This window comes from Pelobates fuscus, chromosome 2 (genome assembly GCF_036172605.1).
Source record: "Pelobates fuscus isolate aPelFus1 chromosome 2, aPelFus1.pri, whole genome shotgun sequence".
NCBI lineage: Eukaryota > Metazoa > Chordata > Amphibia > Anura > Pelobatidae > Pelobates > Pelobates fuscus.
In genome coordinates this window covers 49,292,584-49,305,231 of record NC_086318.1, presented here as the reverse complement: position 1 = coordinate 49,305,231, position 12,648 = coordinate 49,292,584, and positions in this window count along the sequence as shown.

The window sequence follows — 12,648 nt, the reverse complement described above, 5'->3', positions numbered from 1 at the left end:
GGCTGGGTGGTCTCTCATTCGGCAGTTTGTTCATTCATACGAATGGGTTAGCATTGTCATTCGTTTTCCCATTCGTATGTTTAAATATAACACTGGTAACAAATCCAGGGGGTTACAATGTTTCAAGTCTGTTGGCCAGGCAACAACAGGGGTTCTGTTACAGTGTGCCGTTAAGATTTCAACATACTACACTATATCCGTTTCTTTTTCCTTCCTTCCTCCATAGAGCTGAGCGTGGGAATTCCATCACAGGCGCTGCTCCCTGATTCTACTATTTACATCCATCGTACCACCAGAAAAGAAGAGACTCTGTTTTTTGGGAAGTTTCAGCAGCCACATACTATAATTACAAGTACTGATATTCCACCTAACCCTCTATAAGAATGTTGGTATGTTGGAGATTCCATAATTCTTCTGCCTTTTTTAATTCTACATTTGCTGTGAACTGGCATAACTTTTACATATAAAATCTGATTTCGTTTTTGGAAGCCACAGATATGTGTCACTAGCAGCCACACATATCAGCACTGTACATTATGACAAATGAAAAAATATATGCTGTATAAAAATAAACTGTAGGTGTCTACAGATAGTGTGAAATATGTCATGCTGTGGGAAATGCATTCTCTTTAGATTTCAGAGATGTGTTTTTTATCCACTAATTTGGTCTTGTATATGTCCCCTTAGTGCTGAATAACCACATGGCACTGTGCCCTGATGGTTATGTTTGCCAATAACAAATGATGCAAGGTACAAATAAAAGAAGATATACTTGAAAGCAAGGGAAATTTTCATATAAGATGTAAAAACGTAAACTGCTTGATAAATAAAGTATATGCCTATATTTATTTACCATTTTTTTAAGAGTTTATATTAAACAGTCTTTGAGACTTGTATACAACGCTGAAAATTAAAGAAAAAAACCATCATTATTTTTCTATCATTAAATAAAATATGACCTACTAATTTTAACTCTAAGACACCGTGGCTCTAAAATCAATAAGCTAAGTAATAATATTATTCCAGAAACATCATTTTTTTTTTTAAACTGAAAACATAATAGAAGACCTGATAGGTTATATCATGTGACAGAGATTGCAGGATTCTACTGAATGTAAGCCATTAAACTTTACTATTAAACACAATCAGATAAAGAAAAACAGAACAAACTCTGATACAGCCAGGAAAAAAAGATACACTGTACTTCATTCTAACTAAATACTCTTGATATACCTCCACCTACTGCCCAGTCTGCAAAATGCATTTATTATACATTATAACCAATCGGTACAACTACTCCAATAATGATAACCTGACAGGATATTTACAGGCCCACTTTATTAAACAATATGAGTAAATAATAAATGAATAAAATGTTGATTATACATCAAATTGAATTGAAAATTGTGTCAACTGATCATTTTGAAGATAACAAATTACTGGCACCTGGCTTAATATATACAAACTAAAATTTCTTTATCAATCTGAATGTGCCTGTGGGAAAACATCTGTCAAAGATTAGTTATACCTACCCATCATTTTCTCTCTAGATGACTAAGGGATATTTTAGCATCTGTGCTCGCGAAAAAATAGCATAAACACAGATTTTATCAGCAACATGATTAATTTTGCATTTTAGAGATGATCCACATCAGTCTGTTTTTCAGAGAGCTGCATTTTGCACAAAATATTCAGATTTGTTGATTTTCCTTGATTGATACAACAAGACAAAACTAGCTATATCCCTGCAAACTATGGGTTCCAAATGGGAAAAACAGATTATTTTAGCATTCTATGATTGCCAATGGCATCGCACTGATCCCCTCCTTTACCTGTAGAATGCCAATCAAGCAAATGAAAGAATGTAGCCAAGCAAGTACAGAATGAATACTTAAATTATACTCATATATAGGCTTCTTCATAATGTACTTGATGATTTTTAAAATCCCACGCTCTATTTATATACTTATTTACATACTATCGTTACAAAGTAAAATATGTTCTTCACAAATGAATATAACCGGTAAGCTTACAATCACAGCGATATATATGGAAATTATCAGAGAATTACACATTTTAGAGCACAATGGCTGATTAGAAAATGTGGTTGAGTTTAAGAATGTCTCCAGTCAAACTATTGTATCGTAAGCTTTTCAATTTCTTGGTCAGTTCTCAACAATTCTGGTTTTAGTGAATAACACTTAAATACATGTACATAGACAGGAGTTAAATCAAAGGCTACATTACTAGAGTTCAGTAAGAATAGGCCAAAGGACAGCACTCTCATTAGCAGTTGATTTTTCGGTTACATTTTAAAAGCAATAATTTTATAAGATTTTTCTAATGATAAGCTGGCCATATAAAACTGTGATACTTTTTTAAAGATCCCTTTACATTTTGCTATATAGGAGACTCTAATGTAATTATTTTATATATTTTTGATGTTCTGTATAATTAAAATTAATATTTGTTTTTCTTAATAAATCCTTAATGAACTAAAAATGTTGCATTTATCTGCTGAACTTGATGGACCTTAGTATGTTTTCAGCCTAGACAACTATATACCAAGTAACTATTAGTTTAGCTATGAGAGGTTGTAGACACATTTGACTTTATTATTGTGTTAATTCCAATCATAACTCACACTGCGTATGTGACATTATATTGAAGAAACAGGTCAATAAATGTATAGAGAATTGAATAAAAAAAAAATGCTGAGACTTAAATACAGTATGTAACAGTCCATGTAGATTTTTGTTTTTAGCCATAAACCGTATTAATCACTATTTGAGGGGCATTAACTACTTTATATGTGAATAACCTTGTGAATCACAATCTTTTAGTCAAAGTCCCGCTCTTGTAATGGGGTCACTAACTACAGCTCATTTAACATTGGGGCATGAATGTGAAAAATGTAATCCAATGAGCCGTGTCTTTTTGCTCAGCTAAAGTGAGGGATCTGGGAAATGGTCATTTGTCAAGAGGATTTAATCCTGAAAGGTACAGCAAACTTATATATATAAGCAAAGTTATATATGAACTATAGGGTGGATTAGCCTTGGCAGAGGCTCTAGTAGGAGTATAGCAAAAGAGAGAGAGAGGTTTGCCAGAAGATGAAATCCTTAATTTTCTTAACATTATTCAGCCCAATGTAGTATTTCTAAAACTAGGAGACCCTGTAAGTAAGATAACTCAGCATTTCAGCTTTTATGGATTTCAGTTTCCTTTAAGAGGTTTTGCAGGTGAATTCCTGCCAGTATCTTTAAAAGGCCACACTTCTAGAACCTCTTAGTACAATTAATGTATCTACAGGACACCACATGACCGTCAACCCTGTCCATCCTTTACCACTGGCCCCCTCAGATCTCCAACTCAATCCACGGAGCCTATACTTTTTAGAAGGATTTTGTTGGGTAGTATGGCTGTTAGTATGTCCAGTAGGTAACTCTCTCTAACCCTCTGTATCACTTCAGCTAGACTCCAGCCATTTCACTGCCACCACCAGCCTTGTAGCCAGTGTGGTTCTATTCATAAGTTTCTAAGATTTGGATGTTAGGCCATCCATTGGGGGAGGTGTGACCCCCATCAGTCCCAACTTCAAATCCACCAACTGTGGAAGTATCACAATGTCTCCCATCTAGTGGAGTGTGCCACAAGACCACCTGGGCTAACCGAGCCACAACATAATACATATATGGGTTGGGCAGTCCCACTAATAATCTAGGATGGTAGAGAACCTGTCTGGCTAGTTTGTGTCCCCCCCATCCCATATAATTTTTAAAAATTAACAGTATACCCTGACAGCAACCCAACCCTCTCCAGCAGTCTAATAAGCGGAGGCAGTGATCTCTGTAGATGTCAGTGTGAGCAACATCATCCGCCGAGACTGTGTAGAATGAGTTTGCTATAGGAATTCCCTTGATGTCTGGATGTTCCCTGACTAAATGAAGCAGTGGTTTCAGGGATAGTGTGAACAAGATCGGAGAGAGTGGGCAACCCTGTCTGGTCCCATTGGGATGTAGTCTGATTCTCGCTACCCTCCTCTCAGTCTCTGCCGTCTCTTCTCCCTCCCATGTGGCTCTGTGTTAGCTGGGAGAAAGTGACAGGCTCTACTTCCTCCCAACAAAAACTGCAGATATGAGAGACGTCTAGCTTCGCCACAGAGCACGACCGGTCTCGGAAGACACCTGCCCATCACATGTCGCTGATGCAGCCACACCAGCAGTCGTTCTGACACTGACTCTGTTACTACTAAACTCACAGTTCCCTGCTTTCCAAAATACCACTCTTTCTATATTGTTTCTCTCAGGCAAATACTTCTCCCTGTTATAAAACTGTAAGTAAAAAAAAAAAAAAAAAAAAAAAAAAAAAGGACATTGTATGCTACACATGGTTTGTTGACATTGAATGGTTGTAATTCAAAGGAGAAGTACATTGTTTCATTTTTAGCTATAATTAGCTGGGACATTCATCGGCAAATATATCCTCATCATCGTGAATATATACTTATTTACGTGTTCTTAAAATTAAGTCCTATCTGTAGTTGAAACACTTTGCAACGTAATTGCATATTACTGCTGGGTGTACCTTTTTTAAAATTACTGCCTAATGCCATTCTTTTACTTGACAGGATCACATGTTAAGTGTTAAAGTCTATTTTAGTACTGAAATGTTTTCAAATGAATTGAGAATATTCAACAACAAAAAAATCAAATATGAATAAAATATGCTGGCACACACTGTAATTATATCTACAGCCTGCAGCCTGTATATACAATATATAATACGATGATGTAATAAAATGCATATATTTATTGAAGAATATAGATTTTTCAGCCAGTTCATTATTTTATTTGCCAGTGTACATTTTCATGAGGGATCCAAGACAGAGTGCTTTTAGTTTGGAAGGATAATAGGATTGAGAATATATTAAAGAGATCAATAATTATTCTTCCCGGAATTTACACCGTACAATGGGAAAAGAAGATAATTGTGGGACCTGCTTTGTCACGTGGATATATATATATATTTGTGCTCGGAATTTAATACGTAATGGATAGTATCTGTAAGTGCAAAGTTGGTTGTGCTGTGCCGAAACCAACGTACGAGTGGGCCTGTAAATAAAAGAGGGCCCACCAAGGAGAATGTAATTATAACAGGGTGTAGGTGGGTGGGAACAATCAGCTGAAAGGCAGAGGTGAGTAGGGGCTGGGAGTTTAAGTAGGGGACTTACTCCTCCCACAAATTCAGGCCTAATGGCCTTTATACATATAAATTGTTTTAACTCTAACCAATTGTCTCACTGTAAGTATCCAATGTATTAATTATTCTGTCAACCATTAAAGCATCTATTGTATTAATTATTCATTTATTTATAGAAAACCATAAATGATTTTAAGAAAGTAAAAATATAACTATGATGATTACCATTAACAACTCTTTGACTGCAATTGCTTTATTTGTGAGATTATTAAATTCACAGATGTTGACTCCCTCATTTACTGAGCTTGAAGGGACATTGTAGTCACCAGAACAACTACAGCGTAATGTAGTTGTTCTAGTGCAGGGATAGGCAACCTTCGGCTCTCCAGATGTTGCGGACTACATCCCCCATAATGCTCTTACACACATAATGCTGGCAAAGCATCATAGGAGCTATAGTCCAAAACATCTGCAGTGCTGAAGGTTGCCTATGCCTGTTCTAGTGTGTAAAGTATGTCCCTGGAGACTTTGCAATGTAAATTGCAGGAGTTAATTTACATTAATACCTGGAACCACCACTAGGGGAAGTCACTCAGACGACCACTAGAGATGCTTCCAGGGTCAGTGCTGCACAGTGGGCTGCACTGACATTCAGCGTCTCCACGCCCTGCATGATTCAATGCATCTCTATGAGGGATGCTGATTAGCTCAGTGAGCCCTTTGGCTGTGCATGCGCAATAGCCTACATATGCCTGGATTGGCTGAAATTGTCAAATTTGATGATCTCAACCAAGGAGAGGGAACTGGGCAGGGCCAGCCGTGAGAAGACTGGAGTGAAATCACCTTTTAAAATGCAGGCAAGGGGGGGAAAGGGTCAGACACCTAAGCAGTGTTTTTAAAACTATAGTCTCAGTAATATATATGCTTGTATTCCTGACACTATAGTGTTTCTTTAAGAAAAAATGGTTTCACATTTTCTGGAATAAGTGTTATTTTAAGTAGAGGTTTATGTTTAAGATACAATGTATCTTATATGATGATAAGATAGCATGCAGCTCCTCAGGAACATTCCGTTTTATCTTCACGGCCTCTCCATGTTTCAGTGTGAAACATAGAGACTGCACTGAAAGATGACAGACACTCAATGCAGGCTGCAGTAAGAGATTCGCAATGTGTCCTACACAGATTTTTGTTTTTCATGCGAAAAGTCAAGCCACTCACACGTACGGTGAGAGACTGTCAATCTGTTATTTACAGCTGATTCGGTTTAGCCAGGACTGAATGATGCTGTCAGCTCCCATCCACAGCTTGATCTACAGTACGACAGCAGTGAGAGGCAGGAATTTAAATCAGTATTTATAACTCTGAAAGGTAGAATGTCTTCTGGATTAGTACATTATTCCTCAAAACTCATCAAGGGTATACATTTTCTGGTCAGGTATTATTATTAAATTATATTTGCAGTTTAGGGATAGTATTACTGTAAATGCTAAGGTAGTGTCGGGGTGATTTTTAGTGTCTAGTAAATTTAGGAGTAAATGTACTGTAGTGCTGAATGTTTAATGATAGTGTACTGTGTTGGGGGTATTGCAGGAGTTAATGTTTCCTGAGATTAATGGGAGTTACAGTCCCTATTTTAGATGCAGTAATTTAAAAGGGAAGCAAGTGCTACTCAAGATTGTAACTCCCACTAATCTCGGACCGTCCAGGGCATGCATGTCCTGGGTGGGCATGATTAGGGTGTCCATGGAAGTTGTCCATGCATTTCTATTTTGTTTTGGTCAAGTCACCATCCGTGCAGTATGGATTCCAAAAACATGATATGTCAGTTGAAACAATTTACACTATAATAAATATACATCAGGGCTCAGAATTTCCACTCGGTATTGGCGATTGACAGTTTAGCCCTGGTGAGTTTAAATTCACCTCTGATAAGTGTGCCATAGACTTTCAAGTCTTGCAGTGGCGAGCAACTTTGAAGACCTGACTAGTAGTGTAGGATTTGAAATGTTAAACCCTGTTACATGTATATGTATAAGTAACCTACACCAGCTTAAGTAGAACAAGACACTGTGATATGGATCTCTTTATCACTTTTCTGCTTAAATCCTTCATTGAGACTTCTTAATGCCCAAAGCCAGTGTCGCTGTATCTTCTTTGAGATACATATGGATATTTCACATGTGAGAGGCAGGAGAGGTACCAAGGACGCAGAGAGGAAGTGGGGCAGCACAGAACATGGCAGGCAGCACAGGCTGCAGGGTCTGAAAAAACAAAGTGGAATGGAATAATCATATGCAGATGATGCTGCCAATGCCCCCAGCCCCCATCTGTGTACACGAGTAAGGAGAGCTTGCGTACCCCACTTCATGTACACCATGTGATGTCCCAGAAGCCCAACCAGGAAATGTTCATGCATCAGGGCTGGTGCACATAGGTGAAGATGCATTCCCTCCCACAAAAATAAAAAAAATGCATATTCACCTCTGTGAATTCATTACCCCTTTAGTGTTTCATATCCACTCTTTTAAATGTGTTATCCTACACCCCATTTAGTGTATTGTATACCCCATTTTGTGTGTCTCTTACAACCCCCTCTTGTGTATCTCTTACTTCCTCCAGCCCCTTTGTGTGTCTCTTTCTTATCACCTCCAGCCCCTTTGTGTGTCTCTTTCTTCTCCTCCAGCCCCTTTGTGTGGCTGTTTCTCCCCTCAGCCTGTTTTGTGTGTCCGTATCCCCAGTCACTTTGTGTGTCGCTTTCTTCCTAAGCCACATAACACACAGACACACAACCATACAGGCATATATAGTTATGCAGACACACAGTCACAAAGATATACAGACACAGTGTTGTAAAAAATCCATAATCAAACATACACAGCCATACAGGTACAAACCTACAGGTCCAAAGCCATACAATATACACATGCAGACACACTGTCATACTAACACAGACACACAGTCATATAGAGACATACAGACACGGACACAGTCATACAGAGACATACAGATGCAAGGATACAATGACATACAGAAGAAGGCATACAGAGACATACGGACACAGTCATACAAAGACATAAATACACTGTCATACAGAGACATACATACACAGACATACAGTCATACAGAGACATGTAGACAAAGGCATACAGTGACATACAGACACAATCATACAGGGATATGCAGACACCGTCATACATGGACATACAGACACAGACAGTCATACATGCAGTCACAATTACATACCTACATCTCATTCCTGTGCAATAAGGTCCCGGGGAAGTATGTTGTTGCGCTCTGTGATCTGTGTAGTTCCAGTTTAGTAGCCCAGCCCCATCACTAGACGCCGACCGAGTAGGGATATAACGTGCTTACTATCCCCACCCCCTCCACGCAGCCTGCGGCATGCACCAGAGTCTGGACTGAGGTGCTGGAGCTCGGCCACACTACATGAATTGACCGGAAGGAGAGGAATGCTGTGCTCTTCCCTCCTGCCAGCGACCCTCCCGGGCCAGTGCAGGTGGGTGCCAATGCGGCCTCATGGTAGCGCCTGCCCTGTCAGGGGTAACCGTAAAAAGTCTGCATCAGTGAGGCAGGAGTACTGAGGAAGGCGAGATAAGCAAGGCAGGGGCAGCAGCAATCCAAACAGCAGCAGAAACAGATAAGCAGATGAAGCTGGAGGAGTGCAGGAGCAGGACTGGACTCCTAGGAGCAGATTTGAGATGTTGATATAAAGCTCTGAAGCAAGCTGGAGGTGTACATGATATATTTTCCTCTACCTTCCACAAAAATGAGTGAATGTGTCTGTATGTTTGTATATGTGACTTTCTGTTTGTATTTGTGGATATGTGAGTGTGATTATATGTGAGTGACTGACTCTGTATTTGTGTATATGTGAGTGACTGACTCTGTATTTGTGTATATATGAGTGACTGGCTCTGTGTGTAAATGTGAGTGCCTGACTCTGTATTTGTGTATATGTGAGGGTCTGACTCTGTGTGTATATGTTAGTGCCTGACTCTGTATTTTTGTGTATATGAGGGCCTGACTCTGTGTGTATATGTGAGTGCCTGACTCTGTATTTGTGTGTATATGAAGGCCTGACTCTGTGTGTATATGTGAGTGCCTGACTCTGTATTTGTGTGTATATGAGGGCCTGACTCTGTGTGTATATGTGAGTGCCTGACTGTGTTTGTATATGTGAGTGCCTGACTCTGTGTGTATATGTGAGTGCCTGACTTTTTTGTGTATATGTGAATGTAAGCCTCTTTTTGGCTAAAGCACCTGCCTACCAGCAGTGTACCTACCTTGGGGCAAGTGTCTGCTCTGTCAATAAGCTGCGGAGAGGGTGCAGAGGCTGCTGCGGGAATCATTCTGCACTGCCTGAATAGCCTCCTCACATGTAAAGCTTGATTAAAAACTCCTGTGGTAACGAAATGTTATATTGTTTTCCAATAAAATCGGCCTGAACATCATCCATTTGTGCCCAGTCTAACTTTCTTCAAGATTATTGCACCTTTGGCATTGACAATAGAATTTTTTTTTTATTATAATAATTGATTGATGTTGACTTGCGCCAAGTGCTCCTATGGATAGTCTACCGCTGATTTAAATTAAGTGCATCTCTGTTAGCATAGATTTTTAACTGTCTAAAGAAATTAAGATAATTCAAGATGACACTATAGACATAACACTATGACATCTCCTTCATTTCCTGCTCTCTACTTCGATGGATGGAGGAATGGAGGGAGGGATGGAGGGATAGACAGACAAATAGATAACATACATAGATCCAGAGAGAAAGACATACAATATGCAAATGTTCTAAATGATTTAGAAACTCTGCGTCTATTGCATATTTTTCCATCACAGCAATTGTCTAACATATTACCTGGCAACTTTTATCACAAAATTACTGTATATAAGTCAGACAACCTTTATTCCCAGATCTAAAGCAATAATTCTAATTTCATCGATGGTCTATTTTCACAGCGAAGAGATATCTATTCTTGATATGATTATTTTATAAGAGCCAATTACAATAAAAGCATTGCGCGAGATAGCATTGATTGATTGTAACAGAAACAGAATTACTTAAATTTGTGTTTGAATTGCTGGTGATGAATACATTGTAGAGATATGCAAAACCTTTTGTCAATATGAAGGATCTTTTTTTGCATAAACCCTCTCTAGCTTCCAGTAGGAATGCAAATATCCAAGTACAGCATTTTAACCCACAGGGATAAGTATGTCGGAAAAATTCCCCAGTAAACATTAAGTGGGGACCCTGTGGATTAGGTAATGGTGCATGCTGCCCGTACCATTTTGGGCTAGTCAGCCTCAATATTTTAAGAAACTGAATATAATCTCTTTGAATCAACACTGTATGAAATTCAATTCAGAAACCATATTTTGCATTTGAAGAACACAAGTATAGAAGAGAGATCGCATAAAAAAAAGTACGCTGTCTCAAATACAGTTGCAAGAAAAAGTATGTGAACCCTTTGGAATGATATGGATTTCTGCACAAATTGGTCATAAAATGTGATCTGATCATCATCTAAGTCACAACAATAGACAATCACAGTCTGCTTAAACTAATAACACACAAAGAATGAAATGTTGCCATGTTTTTATTGAACACACCATGTAAACATTCACAGTGCAGGTGGAAAAAGTATGTGAACCCTTGGATTTAATAACTGGTTGAACCTCCTTTGGCAGCAATAACTTCAACCAAACGTTTCCTGTAGTTGCAGATCAGACGTGCACAACGGTCAGGAGTAATTCTTGACCATTCCTCTTTACAGAACTGTTTCAGTTCAGCAATATTCTTGGGATGTCTGGTGTGAATCGCTTTCTTGAGGTCATGCCACAGCATCTAAATCGGGTTGAGGTCAGGACTCTGACTGGGCCACTTCAGAAGGCGTATTTTCTTCTGTTTAAGCCATTCTGTTGTTGATTTACTTCTATGCTTTGAGTCATTGTCCTGTTGCCACACACATCTTCTGTTGAGCTTCAGCTGGTAGACAGATGGCCTTAAGTTCTCCTGCAAAATGTCTTGATAAACTTGGGAATTCATTTTTCCTTTGATGATAGCAATTTGTCCAGGCCCTGACGCAGCAAAGCAGCCTCAAACCATGATGCCCCACCACCATACTTCACAGTTGGGATGAAGTTTTGATGTTGGTGTGCTGTGCCTCTTTTTTGCCACACATAGTGTTGTGTGTTTCTTCCAAAAAAACTCAACTTTGGTTTCATCTGTCCACAGAATATTTTGCCAGTACTGCTGTGGAACATCCAGGTGCTCTTGTGCAAACTGTAAACGTGCAGCAATGTTTTGTTTGGACAGCAGTGGCTTCCTCTGTGGCATCCTCCCATGAAATCCATTCTTGTTTAGTGTTTTACATATTGTAGATTCGCTAACAGAGATGTTAGCATTTGCCAGTGACTTTTGTAAGTCTTTAGCTGACACTCTAGGATTCTTCTTCACCTCTTGAGCAGTCTGCGCTGTGCTCTTGCAGTCATCTTTACAGGACGGCCACTCCTAGGGAGAGTAGCAGCAGTGCTGAACTTTCTCCATTTATAGACAATTTGTCTTACCATGGACTGATGAACAGCAAGGCTTTTGGAGGTACTTTTATAACCCTTTCCAGCTTTATGCAAGTCAACAATTCTTAATCGTAGGTCTTCTGAGAGCTCTTTTGTGCGAGGCATCATTCACATCAAGCAATGCTTCTTGTGAAAAGCAAACCCAGAACTGGTGTGTGTTTTTTATAGGACTGGGCAGCTGTAACCAACACCTCCAATCTCATCACATTGATTGGACTCCAGTTGGCTGACATCTCACTCCAATTAGCTCTTGGAGATGCCATTAGTCTAGGGGTTCACATACTTTTTCCACCTGCACTGTGAATGTCTACATGGTGTGTTCAATAAAAACATGGTAACATTTCATTCTTTGTGTGTTATTAGTTTAAGCATACTGTGATTCCAAAGCGTTCACATACTTTTTCTTGCAACTGTAGAATATATGTTTGTTACTGAAACAGCATGTGATAGATTAACTCTATCAACTATTACCATTTATATATATAGTAGGAACTGTAAATGGCTGTAATGTCTAACCTTAGCACTGCAGTCTTGTTTTTTGGGGGGAAAGGGCCTATATTTTCCAACAGTAAATACTGAGGTCCCAAGTTTAACAATTCATCTATGGATATATTTTTAAAAAATGACAATAGACTACTAATTTGCTATACTTTGTATTTTTTACTCAGCCTAGTCTTTAAAAATATCTGGTTCAGTTTGAGAGCATTGCTTTGCTGAAGTTGGCTCTGGTACTGATCTCGGAATTCTCGATTCAGTTGTTCCCCAAGTCTGCCTGATTTTAGTCTAATTTCAAAATAATGTCAATGGGAAATGACTTTGGATCATTTAAACTTT